Source organism: Gavialis gangeticus, unplaced genomic scaffold (assembly GCF_001723915.1).
Source record: "Gavialis gangeticus isolate Ggan-Ray unplaced genomic scaffold, GavGan_comp1, whole genome shotgun sequence".
NCBI classification, from domain to species: Eukaryota; Metazoa; Chordata; order Crocodylia; family Gavialidae; genus Gavialis; species Gavialis gangeticus.
In genome coordinates, this window is record NW_017729024.1 from 55,899,966 (window position 1) to 55,918,201 (window position 18,236).

General features: G+C 46.6%; 2 long non-coding RNA genes across 2 annotated transcripts in view; both read right to left on the reverse strand.

Moving 5' to 3' along the window:
* Nucleotides 1-6,849, reverse strand: part of LOC109297387 — a 19,472-nt gene extending 12,623 nt beyond the window's left edge. The window contains exons 1-2 of the long non-coding RNA XR_002097299.1: nucleotides 6,838-6,849; nucleotides 5,522-5,543 (exon numbers count right to left, since the gene is read on the reverse strand). This is a non-coding gene — a long non-coding RNA (uncharacterized LOC109297387). The remainder of the gene's footprint in view (nucleotides 1-5,521; nucleotides 5,544-6,837) is intronic.
* LOC109297389 overlaps nucleotides 1-18,236 on the reverse strand; it is a 788,954-nt gene that overhangs the window by 710,557 nt on the left and 60,161 nt on the right. The window lies entirely within an intron of this gene.

Genomic DNA, 18,236 nt, shown 5'->3' on the forward strand with positions numbered 1-18,236 from the left:
GAGGGGCATGAGCAGGGAAGGGGGGGCTATGAGGGGTTTTTAATTTTAATCACGGTTTTTGGGGGTTTTATCAGAGAATTTGTGATTTTTTTTATCAGGGTAAACCAGGATCCCTGTTCATGAGGCCCACTGCATGGACAGGGCGTACCTTTTGGTGATGCTCATGGGCTTGGCATGGAGGCCATGCAGACAGGGGCTAAGACTTGTACTACTGTGCAGTCAGAGCACAGATGGTCTACAGTGAGTTTATTCCTACCAAATCCCAGTATGGAGAGAGAAACTATTAGACACATTTTACAGTTGGGGCACCAAGGCACAGGACGGCCAAGAGACTGACCTGTGATCATGCAGGAAGTCTGCCTTGGGGGAAGAAATTCGCCCAGGTCCGAAATCAGCTTGTTGAGCCATCCTAGCAGAAATTGTCAGGGCTTCCTAACACATTTGGACATCTAGTTCTCTTGGGTAAATTGGGTGTCCAAATCCCTTAAGTTGTTGTGACTATCTCAGCCTAGACTGACAACATTTGGCAAGAACTGGAAAGGCTGCGTGAAAGATGCATCCTTCATTCCCCATTGCAGCCTGCCAAGTTCTGAATTCTCCTCGAAACAACTGGTGCATCTGACTGAATAATCATCTCATACGTCTAAGATGTCTCTTGAGCATATGTAGTGCATCTTCCTTATTGCAAAAAATGACAAATACATTGCAATCGTCTCAATAGGATGGTGACAGTCACGATTATTTGTTACAGTAGCTCCTAGAAGGGAGCACTTTGCACATGTCCCAAGAAGGCCCAGTGTGAGATTCCAATCAGGCTAAGATTTTTGCATGGCTCATCTTCATCAGTACCCTCATTGGACACAGCCCTGACCTCATGGAAGTTAGTGGAAAACTTGCCATTGACTTCAACAGGGCCAGATCTTCACCCATTGACTCCTGTAGTTCTAATCTCAGTGCAAACGGTTTGCATGTAAAAATCTTGCCAAGAACAAGGAGTAAGGAGACAAGACAGATAAGGAAGAGGAGGGAAACAGAAGCATGGAGAAATTAGTGACACCCCCAAGGTCAGAGGATTGTTATGGTTACTTTTTCAGTTATGCAGAACAAGTCTTCTTTCTAATTGCCTGTAAGTCTTCTTTCCTTTAAATGTGTTCTTGAAGGGAGGAGGGAAGGTAGGCATGCCAGTGTTTTTTTCTTACCTCTGCTAGATGAGAAATGGAAGATATGGCTTTCAAGTAAACTGTGCTTGCTACCCCTATTTTTGCTGCTGAAGAACTGCATAAATAATACAACGATGGCCAAATCTCCTTATTAATTTTACTTTGTAAGCAAACATGAAACATTTAGTTTTCTATAAAATATTCAAACTCTTCTCTGATTATTGTTGAAACTTTGATGTATAATTTAAAGATAAGTTGAGGGAGGGAGGGATAATGAGCCTCACCTCCTTTGTCAAGTACTTTGAGATCCATAGTGCTCTACAGGGGGCAGAATCCATTAGTTGGCCCAAGGTTCCAAACAGAACAGGGGGTAGGATTTCACCTAGCGATTCAGACACGAGTGGCTGAACTAAAGCATCTCTCTGACAACGGGCTGGGCAAGACTTCAGGGGAATTCAAGGGAATTCATCACATCTTTTGGAAGGGTTTCCAATGGTTAATTTCCCTTATGGTTAAAACTCTGTGCTATACTTCCAGCTATCTTACATCAACCACGCGTGTCCCCGGTATAAAAAAAAGCCTTTTGGATTGCTGTCAAGAACGGGCAGACAAGAAGTTCAGTGCAAAAGAACCCCAGGACCCTGCAATTTGTTCAGATAGGAGAAGGGTGAATCTCCTGATTCCCAGCAGGCATTTTCAGGCTGTTGTGTCTTGAAGTGATATGGGAGGCCCCCTGCTCTGGGCTGAGGACATGATATACTACAGAAACAAGGGCAGCATGGTCCCTGCTGCATGCCAGTGGCTGGTCCCTGCTGCCTGAAGCACATGCACTATGGCAAACTTTTATGATTGTTGTGTTTCCTGTCAGCCCAAGCAGCAAGCAAGGTGCTGCCAAGATGCCTCAGTTTGGGATCCAGGCTCCCAGTGGATGAATGCAGTTAAAGAAGCAGCCCATGTCCTCTCAGAACATGAGGGCTATGCTCCATTTCATGGAGACTTGGAAGATTGCTTCCCAGCTGTAGGCCCCTCTCATCCCTCCTTGGTGCTGAGCCTCTTTCTAAAGCTGCTTGTCTCTTTGGCAAATGACCCCCCTTCCCTGGCTCCTCTCTGTACCACATTATCTTCCTTGCCCGAGGCTACGGGTGCTCTTTGGTGCCAGCTAACTCCTCCCACGTGTCCTTGTGGATTCTAGAAGCTGCTGCTCCTGCTTTGCCTGCTCTTGTGTTGAGGGTAGGACATCCTGATTTTAGCAACAGATGTCTGCCCAAGCCAAACCCCGCTTTGCTCCCATTTTCTTTACCTTCCTGCCTCTCCAGGCAGATTCCCTACTGCGTGTTGAAGACTGTAATCCTGGTTTTCCAGGTGTTTTCTGGCATCTGTCCAGGATACTGTCCTATCCCCTGCATAATACCAGGCTGCTCCATTTGAGCACAGGTAGTCTGAATTCATCCATCTTCTTTACTGTCCACTTAGCAGTCCCTTCACATCTCCCCCATGCCTTGACTCTAATAAAGCCTGACACTCCCTTAGCTGCCCCTGCATGCCTCTGACCTGCTTGCTTCTGGGGAAGCATTTGGGGAACTTGCTTTCTCCTGTTCCAACTGCTTGGGTTGGTAGGGGTGTGGAGCCCTGAAGAGGAAAACTCTATTGTCAGCTGCACAGTTCTTTGTATTCGGCTCTGCAGGCAGCACTGCATTCAGATGGAAACCTGGCATCAGCTGGTGTCATTCTGTCCGTGCTGCTTGAATGGCTGCAAAGGTCATACCGGCAGCAATGCTGTTTCTGATAGACAGAACATCTGCTACCCGGAACACCTGGAAGGCAGCTGTAGGACATTGTCTGTTATGACAAAAAAGGGCTAGAGGGAGCAGTGGGTGGTGGTGTCACTGGTGCCCTTGGTGGGAGGTTGGCACACATACAAAAACAGAAATGAAAATATTTCATGGATGTATATAGCTCTTGCAATGGTCTGGTGGGCAGGGCCTGAGGTAGGAGTTGGGACACATGGGTTCAAGTCCCATGTGTTATTCACCTGCTGTGTGACCTTGGGTATGTCACTTCCCCTCTCTGTGTCTAAGTTTTCCATCTCCACATATTCCAGAAGAAGATATTTGAAAGGACATGGGAGGGGAGCAAGTCCAGAGATAACAAAGGAATAGAAAAAGGTTGGCAGAGAGAGAAGGGGTAAAGTAAGAGTGTGAAAAGCCACTATGCTTAAAGGGCTATTCCCAGAGAAAAAGAATAAGCTTGAGGGGGCAGGCAGAAGACAAGGCTTGGTAGGAAGCAGAGTAGACTTGCACCTTAGGCTAGGAACAGATGTTGACTTTCTCCCTGAACAAGTTGTTCGTGTATTTGTTCCAAAATAGACATATCCTGGGATTAGCATATACACACATCATCTTTGTAATGCAGGTTTAGTGAGCAGCTGAATGCACTGCTGTTTTTTTCCTTTTGAGTCCGTGATGAAATCCTGGGGAAAACCATTCAGATGCACTTTGCAATAAACTGTTAGTACTTCTTATCTTTTTTTTAGGATTTATCCCAAGACAATAAGCTTGGATGTCTGAATGACTTCACTTTGTTCCAGAATAAAATGGTTTATCCTGGGACAAAAGCAATGTCCGTTTCTTGCCTAATAGACTAACTACATCAGAAACGCATAGCATAAGTTTTCATAAGCAGCACACTTACTTCATCAGATGCTGTGAAAGGACTACAGAAAGCAGAGTGTCTAAACAGAAGAATACAAAAGGTAGAGAAGGGTGGGAGAGAAAAAAGGAGGGGCCACTGTTGAGAGAGGTAAGGTGGGTGGGAGAGAGAAAAACAAAACAGTTAATCCATTGGCTAGGGACAGACATAAACCAGTTTAAGTGATCAGAAACTGGTTTAAACCTGTAACAGAACAGACGTTCAGTGCACATAAACCAATTTGAAAATGGCTAAAATGGGTTTGAGATAAACTGGGTTGAATGTAGTATCAGATGTAACTGATCTGAGTTAAACCAGTTTATGCAATGTCTGTCCCAGACCCCTTCTTGGTTTAAATTAAATCAGAGTCCCCCAGCATCCTGACATGCTCTCTGGGCTGGGTGGGGCTGTCTGCTCCAGAGAGGTGGGCTGGCCCCTCCCATCTGCTCCCTGGCTGGAGCTCTAGCAGAGACTTGCAAGCACAGCAGCATCTGCCTGGCTTCTGCTTCCCTCCCCCGGCCCCCCTTGCTGCTCAAGCAGGGATCCCTCCCTCCTCTCTCCCACAGCATGGACCACAGCCAGCATGTGGTATGCTAGCTAATGCTGAGAGGTGTATGTGTAAGGCAAACAGGACAGTGTTGGCTTAGGGGATTTTGGAGCTAATCAACAGGTAGCTGGTAATGTCCCTCCCTTCATTCCTTGGAAAAAGTTGTTTAAGAAGATCTTGAACTAATGAGAGAGCCTTTGTTTTCTGATGCGGTGCTAAATGCTGACAACATAGCTGATAAATGATCTGTTTTTGGGGGGCACTCCTCCTTAATCAGCACATCCTGCCGGGGCCTGGCCATGCCCCCACCCCCTCAGCTCAGCATTGTGGAAGGAGGGAGGGCTGCTCTAGTGTGCCCCCCCCACCACACTTCTAGCCTGAGCCACTGAAGGCATGTGCCTGCATTTCCTCTGTCCAGAGGGGATATCTGTATGCTTACAAACTGGTTCAGCCTAGCCAGGTTAGACTAACCTGCAAAGATTGAATCAGTTCAGGCTCAGGCTTTTTGAATGTCTGTCCCTAGCCACTGAAGGATACTGGGGTCATAAAAGATAATTCAGATAATGAACTAATCTGTAGTCTTGGTTTAGACCGTAATTAACACAGCCCAGTCTGTGGGTGATTTCTTGTTCTGCAATATCCTGTTCAAATTTGTTTTTAAAGTTTTGTTGTCTAAGAATGGCCGCTTTGAAGTCAGGAATAGAGTGTAAGGGTTAGGAAATGGTAAATGATTGATAGCCACTGAAGACAGCAAGAGAACCTCAGTCAGCCAGAGGCAGGTGGCTCCGGGGGGGGTTGGGGGAGGCATTTGAGTAGTAGGCATCAGGAATATTTTCCAAGCCCCCTCCTCAGAATGAGAGTGCAAACCAGCATATGAGAAGAGGGGGTGGGTGCATGAGAGCCTGTCTGGAGACTGGCTGAGACAGGAAGCAGTGGAAAAGAGCAGTGATATGAGTGAAGAGGGTTGGGGGTGTGTGCATGAAAGACAGAACAGGGAAGCAGACAGAGATGGGATGAAGAAGCAATGAGGATGAATGAAGATGAGAGAGTTGAGTGGCACAGCTTGTGGATGAGGCAGGAGCCTGGGTTTGAGAGAGTGTGTGGCAAGTCAACATGAGAATGTGACATGCTCCAGCCCTGCATGCAGCCTGGGGACACCTGTGAAACACTCTCTTGGGGTGCTTCCACAACTTTGTGGTGCTCTTCTGCCTCAAACCCCTCTCTGCTGCCTGACCACTGAACACCAGATGAGATGTGTCAGAGGCTAACTGCTTGGCCTGTGGTGCCTCAGTCCTACCAGTCTTGCTCAGGCTTTGCTAGCCCTTAGCTGGGTGGATTTTGCCAGCTAAAAGGTTTACACCCTTGTCCAGTCATGGACTCAGAAAAAGATGGATCCCCCTTTCCATAGAATGGGCAAGCCCGTATAATCAGTACTCTGGAATCACAAGTGTCATTGGCAACAAGTAAGTAAAGATGACAAGCAGATTTATTATAAAAATCAAGAACCAGAATAAGAAATCAGTAACCCCATCTTAAAATACAGACAGAGATATACTCTTGTAAACAAACAAAAGAAAACATGAGAACAATAACCTGTTCTTAACCTGCACCTTAAATCCAAGGATATAGTCCCCAGCCAGCTTCAACAGGTTAAAATGCAGATTTGCCCTCCCCAGAGCTTCTTGCCATTTATCCCCTGTCAACATCTTTATTCAGCCTGCCTTATTCAGGCTAAGGGGCTCCAGTCTCCAGGGCTGTGCGAAGCTTCAGTAGCCAATTCAATTCAGAGGAGATTCGGCCTGATTCAGTGACTGAATCTCCGAACCCGAATTGAATTGGGAGACCCATTAAAAGATCCAAATCGAATTGGAAGCCTCCGAATCATTTCAGAGAGATTCAGAGATTCAGAAATTGTAGGAAGCAGAAACTGAGATGAGAGAGGTGATCTTCCATATATGGAAAAGGCTGAGATGGGGAGAAAGACTTCTCTGATATTGACACCCGTAGCTGGCCAGTGACTGTGATCTTTCTCTGAGTTCACTACTAATCCCAGTGCGCTGGGTGCAGGATGTAGAAACAACATATAAAGCTGTGTCTGAAGTGATCTGTGCCTTTTGTGAGCAGCAGTGATCTGTGTCTCTCTTGGAGCAGCAGCATCTCAAAGGCTCTGGCACAACACACACACACACACACACACACACACACACATTTTGCAGCACACCAAGCATTATGAAGCATGCTGGAAAGGCAGGTGCCAGGTCTTTTGTCAGGGGAAGGAGAGGGGGCAGAGGTAGAGCTGTAAGTTCCCCCTACCCCAAACATAGACATACCTGGCAACGATGAGCCTTCTGCTGCTAGTGGGAGCAAGGAGATGGTAGCAGTGCTTGCACCTGCACCACCACCACTAACACCACTGACCAGCAGCAGCATGACATTTTCCACCCCAATTTCAGTTCTCAGCATGAGCCTTCCAGTGCCAGAGGAGGAGCTGGATCTGGAAGCAGAGGAGCTGAGGACCTTAGTGAAGGAAATTCTGGGGAAGGAGGGGGAATCTGAGTTGGTGCTCCACACCCCTCAAAGTTCCCCAAGAGGCAGGTCTCCTTCTCTGGAAGGCACTTTGGAGGAGGTTGTGGAGGCAGGGGGCTCAGCTCCCCCTGTTGTGCCTCTGCCTGGTGAGGAGGAGGATAAGGCAGGATCCCCACCCTCAACCCAGAAGTGGGTGGGTACTGTAGTGTGGGATCATTTTGAGGTGGCAGATTATCCCAAGTATGCTACTTGCCAGCACTGCTGAAAGCAATCAGCTGGGGCAAGGAGGTGTAACACTTTGTCACCACGTTGATGCTGCTGCATCTCAGGAGGCAGCACCCCTCTGTCCTTGTTCCTTCTCAGCCTGGCACCAGTGGAAGCATGCCCAAAGGGGAGTCCCCCTCTCACTCCAAAGTCTCCATCCACAAGAAGTTGAGGCAGGCCACCCTGGACCAGTGGGGGGAAAGGCAGAGACAAAGGGGGGCATGTTCTGAAGGCAAGCGAGGTCATCCAGAGCACTGGGGAGATGTTTGCTTTGGATGGCCAGCCCTTCTCCTTTGCTGAGTGTTCAGGGTTCAGGTGGCTCATGGCACTCATGACCCCATTGTACCAAGTGCCCACATGCACCACCTTTAGCATGACGGTGGTGCCCTCCCTGTATGAGGCATGCAGGGAGTATTTGAAGGTGGAGCTGCAGAAGGCAGGTCCGTAGGTAGACCTGCACTTCACCTCAGACATCTGGAGCACCTGGGGTGGAGATCATGCCTACCTCTCCCTCACAGGGCACTGGTATGATCAGTCAGGGTGTTGGTGAGCTCTCCTTCAAGCGGAGGTGATAGATAAGTCCCACACAGCAGGAGAGATCATGGTGGCTATGAACTGCATGGTGCAAGGGTGGCTCATTGGGCAGGGCGAGCTCACCCATGGGTGCATGGTCACTGAAAATGGGGCTAATGCGTGATGCTAACTTTGTTGGCATCCGCTGTGTGGCACAAAAGTTTCACCTCATAGTCAGGTATGCCTTGTAGGGGGACAGGGCTCCCAGTGGTGGTGCCATCACTACCAGCCAGTTCATTTCAAAATGCAGGAGGGTAGTGGGCTACTTCCACTGGAGCATCAAGTGGGGCAAGATGCTGCAGGAGAAACAGGCAGAGCTAAGCATCCCTCAGCGCACAATCATGCAGGATGTGGAAACTCAGTGGAACTCCACATACCTGATGCTGGAAAGGCTGGTCGAGCAACAGAAGGCCATCCATGAGATGGCCTTGTTTGGGGAGATTGGGATCAGTGGCTCCCTCAGCAAAACGGAATGGGATACCATCTCCCAGATCTTGGTGGTCCTCAAGCCGTTCCTCAAGGCCACCAAGAGCCTCAGCGCTGCCGATGCCCTCCTTAGCCAGGTGATCCTCACAGTGAAGGAGCATGAGAATGAAATGGAGAAGTTCCAGGGGGTCGATGTTCCTGGCTGGGGTAAGCTGCTTTCATCAGAGGTGCAGGCAGTGGTGAAGCAGCTGAAGGAGGGCATCAAAAAACAGCTGGATCTGTTGTGGTACAGTATGGTCCATGTGCTGGTGGGCATGTGTGACTCGAGGGTGAAGGGGAGTATCTGTACCAGCAAAACCCTTGATCACTGGACAGAGGTGCTGGTGAACAGAGTCAGGGAGGTAGAAGGGCAGAGGCAGGGGATGGGGAAGAGGGGTGACTTTCCATGTCAGCACTCCAACCATGAGCCAATCTCCTCCACCATAGCCACTGCCTATGTGGGTCAAGGGCATGGCTTCAGTGTTGGGGTTCAGAGGCACCAGACCCCACTATCAGGTAGGTAGTGTGATGGCCTTGGTGGCTACCTATCTCGATGAGGACATGGAACCGCTGCACTGCGAGCCTTGGCTTATGGGGTAACCTGCAGCCGTGTGTGGCAGGATCTGGCCACTGTTGCCCAAGACCACCTGTCCTGTCCACTGACCAGTGTGCCAAGCAAGAGGGTGTTCAGCATTGCTGGGGATATAGTGACACCCCACCGCACCTTCTTGGATCCTACTTTGGTGGAGCAGCTGGTGTTCCTGAAGGTGAACCTCCCACTGCCGGGGTTCCCCAAGCTCCACCTGCAGACGGACTGAGTGCCACCCTCCTCACTCTGCACCTATTTGCTTTTTTTATTTGCTTTCAGAAACTTGAGGTGCACTTTCACAGAAACCCCTGCACCACTCTGCCTGAAACCTGTCAGGCCTCATGCCCGCATGTAGGGCTACCATCCCTGCAGTTTTCATCCCGCTGTGCCTTAACACACATAAGTGATATGTTTTGTTTTCAACAATCTGAGGTGCACTTTCACAGAAACCCCTCCACCTATCTCTTTGAAACTTGGCAGGCTTCATGCCCTCAGAAGGGGCTACCATCTCTGCTGTTTTCATCTGAATCTCCAAAAAAATGACAAAGTTCTAGGTATTTTAGTGATTCCCCATTATAATCTATGGACAAATCTCTGAATCCGCACTGAATCTCCGAATCTAAATCGGCTGAGTCGAATCGGGACAGTGATTTAAATCACCCAGTCAAATCACTGTCCCTCTGAATTGGCCAAATCCAAATGCGAAGCAAATACTTGCTGCTTTGTACAGGCCTACCAGTCTCCTCTGTACCCAGAAAGACTCAAGTCAAAGCCATGCTTGTGAAGCAGTCTTAAGTACATTTTCACCATCCGTTGGATTCTGAGGGGGTCTCACACTGTGCCACTAACTTCTTGTTCCCCAAAGCTGCATATTTTCCAGACTACAAAATTTTCATGATCTTGTTAAGATCAGGAGACTATATCCAACCTTTCACTAATCCAATATACTGTCTCTCCCTGATAGTTTGACTAGCCAGGTGTCAAACTTCTTTTAAAATTTTAAAACAACCTACACCCCTGAAACTTCTTTTAAAATGTAAATTCAAGGCAGTCAGTAAACAGCTCAAGTTAAATGCAAATTCTAAGCCATTACTGTTTTTCAGCCATCCTAGGTGCCTAAGAAACTCAACTTTAATACTTTATAGTCATTATCAACTATTAAAGGTAAATAACACCCCTTTGAGTCTGGGCTCTTGCTGCCAATTACTGCTGCCACTAATAATCAAATACTCTATAGGACAGGGAAAGTTCTGGCATTAGTCTTTTATTTTTGCTACAGGGTGCTGTGAGGTTGGAAAGGTGGAGGTGGGAGAAGACACCACAGGATGGAGCTTAATGTTATTTAAGGGGAGACTTCCAGCTGTTGTGGCTGTATTAAATTCGCTGCCTCGGAGGCAGGCTGGGCATTAGGCTACCAGAGGTTCAGGTCTTCAAAAGAGTTCAGTATCAGAGCCAGATTTTCCAAAGTACTTAGCTCCCAGTTAGGTTCTGAAATAAAGCCAGACTTTCCAAGGAGCTGGGCATGCTGCAACTCCCCTTTCTGCCAGCTGGAAGCAAACACTGCTGAGAATCTGGTCTGTTGCTTACCCCTTTGGATTTGAGATCTGATGTGATTGCAGGTGCTCCTGGTACAGCAGCATCAGAAGTTGCGAACTCCAGTTAGGCAGCTGTTTTCACACCAATTAACAGCAGAACCTGCTCAGGAGCGCAGGGAGCAATTCCTACGAGGCTGATAAGGAAGGGGAGTGCAGAGAACTCTGCACTAACATCAGTTGCTCCCAATAAAATCTTAATGTCTTCTTCCCCAGCAGGTTTCTGCTTCAGGGGAAAGCAAAAAGAAGAGAGTCTCCCTTGTACTACAGATGCAATTCTTGATTGCAACAAGAAAGCAGCCCCTGGTGAAACGCTTATCATTCAAGCCTTGTGTCTGGTCCACAGAAAATTTCAAAGCTTAACATTCTTTTCAAGGAATGAGAGGAGGGGTGGGAAAACATAGTACATTTTAAACAGTTCAGGTCTTGAGCTGAAGTTTTATGTTAAATACCTTGATTCATCTCTATTTATGTTGTTAAGCAATGAGCAAGCAGAAAGTCTAACAGCTGAATTGATGTGCCTGAAAGACTCCTGGCAGGCAATCCATCAAACAAGTATTGATTAGTACCGCCACATCAGCCATTTTGCACAGTAAGACCTTTATTCTTTATTCTGACAAATGCTCACTTAGATGTAAATTAGCTGAAGGTGTCCTTCTCTCCATGCTGTGGGGCTGAATCAAGAATGAGACTTTGCTCTCCAGCAGCAGAGGTGTAAAAAAGTGCATTACTGTTAAAAGCGAGGGAGGAGGAAATAGCTCAACTTCCAAGTCACAAAGGGAAGGGACCCAAGCAACTGGGAAGGCTCTGGTATTGTGGAACTGAGCCATTCCTAGCTGGGCTGAAAGTGCCTGAAAGGAGCAGTCAAGGGAGTCACTGACAATGGTGGTTCTCTTCCAAGCCCTGCCTACTTTTTAGAGAGTTTAATGATGGGATTGAAGATTAAGCCATGTAATCTACTCTCCAGGTGTGAATTTGACTCATTATTCCTGGTATTGGGCCCAGTCACTTGTGTTTGGCCAAAGTGTAACATCCAGGATGGCACCTACTCTAGCTATCTGAAATGGAGAAGTTGCCTTGGTAGTTTGTTCCAAGGCTTAATCCCCCAAGGATTAAAATGTTCTGCCTAGATTCTAATTGCAGTCAATCTGATTTCAGCTTCAAGCCACAGACCCTCATTGTGCCTTCCTCTGTTTGATCCAAGAGCTCTTTCATGCCTAGAATTTTCTTTTTATGGAAGTTCCTCTACCATGTAATCATGTTACCTTCTGCTTTGCTTTTTGATAAGCAAAATAGATTGAGCTCAAGTCTCTGAACCGCAAGGCACTTTCTTCAATTTTCACATCAATTAAAATCATAGAAAATTAGAGTTAGAAGGGACCTCAGGAGGTTACCTGGTACAACACCCTGCTCAAAGCAGGACCATCCTCAACTAGATCATTCCAGCCATGGCTTTGTTGAGTCAGGAAGGAGATTCCACCCCCTCTCTAAGTAACCCATTTCAGTGCTGCACCACCCTCTTAGTGAGAGTTTTTTATAATATCCAACCTAAACTTCCCTTGCTGCAACTTGAGACTATTGCTCCTTGTTCTGTCATCTGCCACCTCTGCCTCAACTGCCAATCTGCCTCAACTAGACCTTGAGCAACTGATCACTACCTGTTAAGCCTAGTGACCCAGCCAGCTTTCTATCCACCTTACAGTTCATTCATCCAACCCATACTTCCTCAGCTTTTTTGCAGGAATGTTGTGGGAGACCGTATCAAAAACCTTGCTAAAGTCAAGGTATATCATGTCCACTGTTTTCTCTGCATTTCATCACAGAAGGCAATCAGGTTGGTCAAGCATGACTTGCCCTTGGTGAATCCTTAGTGACTCCATGACTGTTCCTGATCACTTTTGTCTCCTCCAAGTGCTTAGAAATGGATTCCTTGAGGACCTGCTCCATATTTTCTGGGGACTGAAGTACTTCTGTAGCTCATCTTTGTAGCTTTTCTTCTGAGCTACTTCTCTAGCTCTTCTTTGTACCATCTTCAGTTTTCCAACAATCTTCTTAAAATGAGGACACTAGTACCAGACCCAGTAATCAAGGCTGCATATAAGGATAAAAAATACCTTCTTACTCCTCTGTTTGTATATCCAGGGGTCTTCCTGAGATGCCAGAGTGCAACACTGCTCATGCTGCATAGCACAGTTGGTCAAAATAGGAGTGCATGTTCTCTCTTCTCACCAGGGCTCAGTGCCTTCTCAATGGAGCTAATATGCTGTTTGGCTCTGCTAGGTTTCTTAGCCTTGATTCCTTTCTACCTGGAGATTGGGAAATACGTGGGCTGTCTCCCAAATGCCAGTTACTCATAACACCAAATTCATGTCAGTCACAGTTGACTCTGCAAGTTTTCACGCTATAGTTGCCCCTTTTTGACCCAGGCATTTAGCTACCTTGAAGAGCCATGTGCATTGTTGCCCTTGGGAGGTTGATGAGGAAGATGGGCATTTCATTGGTACAGTTCTGTTGGTTAAAAAACCATGTACAAGGTCCCACTTCCCTGAACACAAGAGGAATCAAATAGGAGGCAGTTCCTTTGTTCACAGCTCCCAGCCTTGTTCAGTGAACGCCTTGTCCAAAAATCTTTCTCTCTGTGAGCCCTACTCCACAGGTTGATTTTGACTGTCTCTTTGGGGCTCTGCTCTTTCTCTGTGTCTGTTTCTATGATATTTCTCCTTCCTTCTCTGTCACTCAGGATGCACCTACACTGCATTCAGATGTGTGATTACAGCAGACGTAGAAAAACTGATGCCAGCTTTAATTTAGGTAGCCCGGGTAGTAGTAGCAGGGAGGATGCAGTGGCATAGGCTTCACCTAGGCTAGCTGCCTGTGTATGTGCCCCAGGATCCCTGATAGGCTGGTGTATTGCATACTGCCAAATCTTTCTGTCCTTTTGCCCCTTGGTGAGTAGCAGCACCTCAGTGAGCTGAATGAGGAGGCTGTACTATCAAGCTCACTGCAGACACAGGCCTTGATTAAACTTGGGTCGCATTTTCAAACTTTTCTTTACAGCCATCAAAGCTGGAAACTTCCTTTTTTCTTTTAAGTGAAGGCTCACATTCTAGATGATGTGATGGCAGCTTGGAAGAAGTGCTAGACAGCTCCTTTTTGTGTACCTCCCAATTAGATCACTAGGAACAGCAATTAGAGGGACATTAAAGCCTTACTAAAATCCCAAGGAAAGGGAGAAAGAGAGAGGAAGAAACCAATAACAGTGTTGGCTGCTTCTTCCAGCTGCCGTTGTATTATACAAGAAACCAGAAGGCTTTAGACAGGCTGGTAATGATGCTGATTTATAAAGTCACTTAGCAACACACATTGCCTGCTCCATTTGAATGAGCAAAAGACAATTTTGTTTGGCTCAACTGTAGTCTGATTTTCATGGATCACTGAGGTTTGCGGCCTCCTATTTCCTTCAGGCTACAGGAGAACAAAGTGGGAAATTATGTGTGTGTTGTTGTTTTGATCATTAACCCCAAGAAAGGGAAAATAACCTTGCAGGGAAGGGCGAAGGGATGGTACTTACGTATTCTAAACCTAGGGGCTAGAGCTTTAGCAAGTAAGGAAATGATGACGCATTGGAATCAAACCTTTCTTGTGGGAATGTACTAGCTGAGATGAACCTTTTGGTTAGGAAAGATTTCTTGGGTTTAGGATGGTGTTTTTGTGTAGAGAGAGAGCATGTGGATTCATCCTAGAATAGCCTGTTGTCTGCTGGTGAGGGCAGACAGTCTGTGCTGTGCCTGATTCAGACTAAGGACTTGAATCTTGGCCTCATCACAGATGAGGTTTCTGTCCTGTTTGTTTATCTGATATTCTCATGTGGACCTCTTTCAATCCCTCCTGTGGGGCTTTTCAACTGAGTTTGTATGAATAATTGAATATTCCTTGGGTGGAGTCCTGAATTTGAGTCTCTTCTATCTCAGCTGAATGCCTAAGCACCAAACCATTGCCTAGAGAGGCACTGTATCTTTATCATTCTGGCCCAATAAGACCTTTGTGAAATCCTGGACCTTTTCATGAGGCTGGGAAAACCATTTTATACCCCACTCTAGTTAAGTCCAACTTACTGGTTTTTCAGTAAAAGCAGCACAATCATTTTGGATGCATAACACAGTTTTGGGTTTCTTTCTGCCCTTTTTTGCCTTACTGAATGAACTGGGATGGTGACCCATGTTGTAGCGTGATGTGACACATTAGCTTAGTGATGACTCATTACTCGTTACTTTTTTTCCAGGAGCTGCTATATGTAGGCCTTCACCTTGTGCCAGAATTAAAACTTCCCTTTTGAGTGGCATGATACAACAAAGATGTAAGGTAGTAACATGATTAGTGGAACTAATATTTGGCTATTTACAAAAGGCAGATAAATTACTTTATATTATTTGTATTGCAATAGTGTTTAGAAGCTGGAGACCAAATCAAAGCCCCATTGTGCTCAGTTCACAGTGAGAGTCCCTGCCACAGAGAACTGACAGCCCAAACAGATGGAAGACGCATGAAGAAAGATGAAAACAGGGGTGAAGTGACTTGCTCAAAAGCATGGCTGATTAGGGACACAGCTGTAAAAAACCCAGGTCTCCCAAGCCCAAGTCCATTGTTTTACCCACTGTCATACCCCAAACTGTAGCTCAAAATAAGCCTTTGTGCCTAGAGATAATTGTGTACAAGCAGCTTACAAGAGCCATGTGCTTTCTCTTTGTGGGCAGCATATCCTGAATAGTTAGCAATTAATTCTCTCTCCCCCATTAAAATGAGTTAAATGGTGCCAAGTCAACAGCGAGTTATAAACCTGTATGTGCTATGTTTGGCTGTGTTAGATCATGTAGTGAGTCAACACACTATAAGCATCCACCAACAAAATGACACACCAGAAAGCTTTCTCTAAGGATGGGGACCACAGCCTAATGTGTATCAGTCCTAACCTTGAGCCAGTCTTGGGGACGTTTTTGAGAACCTCCAGTAAAGAGGCAGGAGTGTTTAGAAGATGCTTACGAAACTATGAACTTGACATACCAGAGTATTGGTCTTGGTGGCCATCTATTGTTTTAATACTGCAGATGATATCATACATTTACACGGCATGTGATGAACACAGATGAGATTTATCCCCTGCCCCAAGGGGAATGAAAACTAAATAAATCACTTTGGAGCTTGGTTATTTATTTTGTGTATAAGGCTTTCCTACCTTGATGACTTGTGCAGTGTCATAAAATATTGATGAGAGCTGGACAGGGACTCACCAGCAACAATCTATCTACTTATACTTAATTGACAGCTCAGTTTATTAAACTGCATGGGGAATGCCTATATTTGATGGCTGTGGACCAGATCTTCCATTGATATAAATAGATGGAGATCTATTAATTTTAATACTGACTGATACTGAGGGTGTTATCCTTCTTTTTTGCTTTTGTTAGGAATTTCAGAGTTGGAACCATCCTGCCTTTGTAGCTCAGTGCTTTCAGTGCATACCTTGTGATATATTCATGCTTTATTCCTTTTACTAGGACTGGGTTAAAGAGGTGCCTGGCCTAGGCACACACTCATGGAGATACCAGGGAATCTGTGCTCAGTTTATGAATTCCGGTTGATGTTATGAAATTATGATAAAATTGCTGCATTGAATCCACTGGGTTGCACTCAGTGCTGTGTCACATCTCTCCCAGACCAGGGGCAGTGCTGGCAGTTACATGTAGTGGTCAGCATACAAGAGGAAACCGGTTTCAGCAGTGGGTACTCTAAGGAGGGGGTTCAGGCTGAGAAACCAGTCTGTCTGTAGGGAGGGGGTTTGGAAAGTAGAAAATTACAAAAAGCAGAACAGAAGAAGCCCAAGTGTTTCTAAGGGGGATATGAAGAGACTCACAGAACTGCATAAAAAGCTTGGCTAAGAGGCAGGGCTGGGTAGGCACACTTTCCTAGTGACGGTTACCAGGCTGGTTAGGCTGATTTTCGCTTGTGTGTCCAGAGAGTCCACTCCCCAAGACACCAGAGTATTTTTTCTGTGGCCATGTCTTATACTTAGAATAATATGCCACGTTCAGTAATGACTTTCCAGGGGAGTACCTTATCTTCACTTTGTAGCATTGCAATCTCAGTAATGTGAACTGAAGTTGCTTGAGTGCACTAATGGAAACAGCAGGAAAAAGCCACTGCTGAGTGCCTTCAAACAGCTTCAACACGTTACTGAAATTCCAGCGCTCTGAGGTGAGGGTAAGATATTGCCACTACCTGTAGCAAATATGCTGAGTCTAGTGCATCTTCCAGAGTACAACACAGATGGTCCTGGGAAGCCAGAAACAAAATGTCTGTAAGCTACAGTACCTTGTGACCTGAGTGCTTTTCTATCATGTGTCCCAAGTGAGCTGGAAGGATTAGGCCATTGCAAAGAGCACCCTGACGTGTTCCCTTTCTGTCTGAGCACATCCCCTTTCTTATGTCTGTCAGAGACCCTGTCCTGGGCTGCTGGTTTTGCTTAAGTGCTTGAGCCATCTCACTGAAGCGCTTGTTGTTCTATTGGGTTGTAGTGCTTCAGGACTAGTGGCTTGCTCAAGATTTCCTTTCCTTTTTCAAACACTTGGTCTTAGGCCTCTGACTGTTCTGCAGCATGGTGTGTTAACTGTTTCCTGGGCTTACAGGCTTCTGATAGCTGCATGCAGAAAGCTAGATGGTCAGCTCTAAAAATGATTGGACTCCCTTCACTTCCTATAGTCTGGCCATTTCCTTAATAACATGTTCTTGCTTTCCGGATGTCTGGCTGGAGTCTCTCGGAGGCCAATGCTGGACACTGCTGTCAATCTCTGCTCTCTTCAGATTCCTCCTGTCTGCAGTTAGCCTGATATTCTGCTCTCAAGACCTGCCTAAGAGGTACTGCAGTTTCTTTATAGCCCCAGATAGCCTCTTCCTAGAATCACATTAAAACAGAGACAGAGTTTGAAGGGATCTTGAAAGGTCATTTAGATCAACCATCTGCACAAGGCAGGAACTCTTTTGTTGACATCTATATTTAGAAAATCATCAGCCATTGTCTTGATGCACAACCCTCTGGCACTTGGCTCAGTTTATACTGGCCCACCTTCTGAGCCAGATTGATGCTCATGGACATTTATACCTGATGGTACCCGCTAAAATGTTGGCCAGGGGAGCCTGGGGACTGAAATAAGAGCTGTGCAAAGCTTTGGTAGCCAATTCGATCAGAAGAGATTCAGCTCAATTTGGTGGCTGAACCTCTGAATCTGAATCGAATTGGGAGACCCATTAAAAGGTCCAAATCAAATTGGAAGCCTCTGAATTGATTTGGAAAAGATTTGGTGCTGATTCAGAGATTTGGCCAAAAACTAAACAGGCAGCAGTCCTCGACCACGCTGGAAACAGCTGCTTCCAGCTGGTAAGTCTGTTGTGGTGGGTAGAGGGGGGAGGAAAGGGGCATGTGGGAGAAGATCAACACCCCCGCAGTGAGGGAGGGATTGGGGTGGGGGCTGGGAGAAGCTACCCAGCTGGGGTGGGGGCTCAGCCCAGCCTGCCCTGTGCAGATCTGGGGGCACACACCCACTCCCATGCCCTCCCAGACCAGCGGTACACAGTGGCGCACAGTGGTGAGACCCCCCCCTCCCTGAGTCCTGTGCCACCTTGCCCTGGCTGGGCAGCTTGTCCCAGCCTCATAGTTTCATAGTTTCTAGGGTCGGAAGGGACCTGAGCAGATCATCTAGTCCGACCCCCTGCCATGGCAGGACAGAGTACTGGGGTCAAACGACCCCAGCAAGGTGTTCATCTAACCTCCTCTTAAA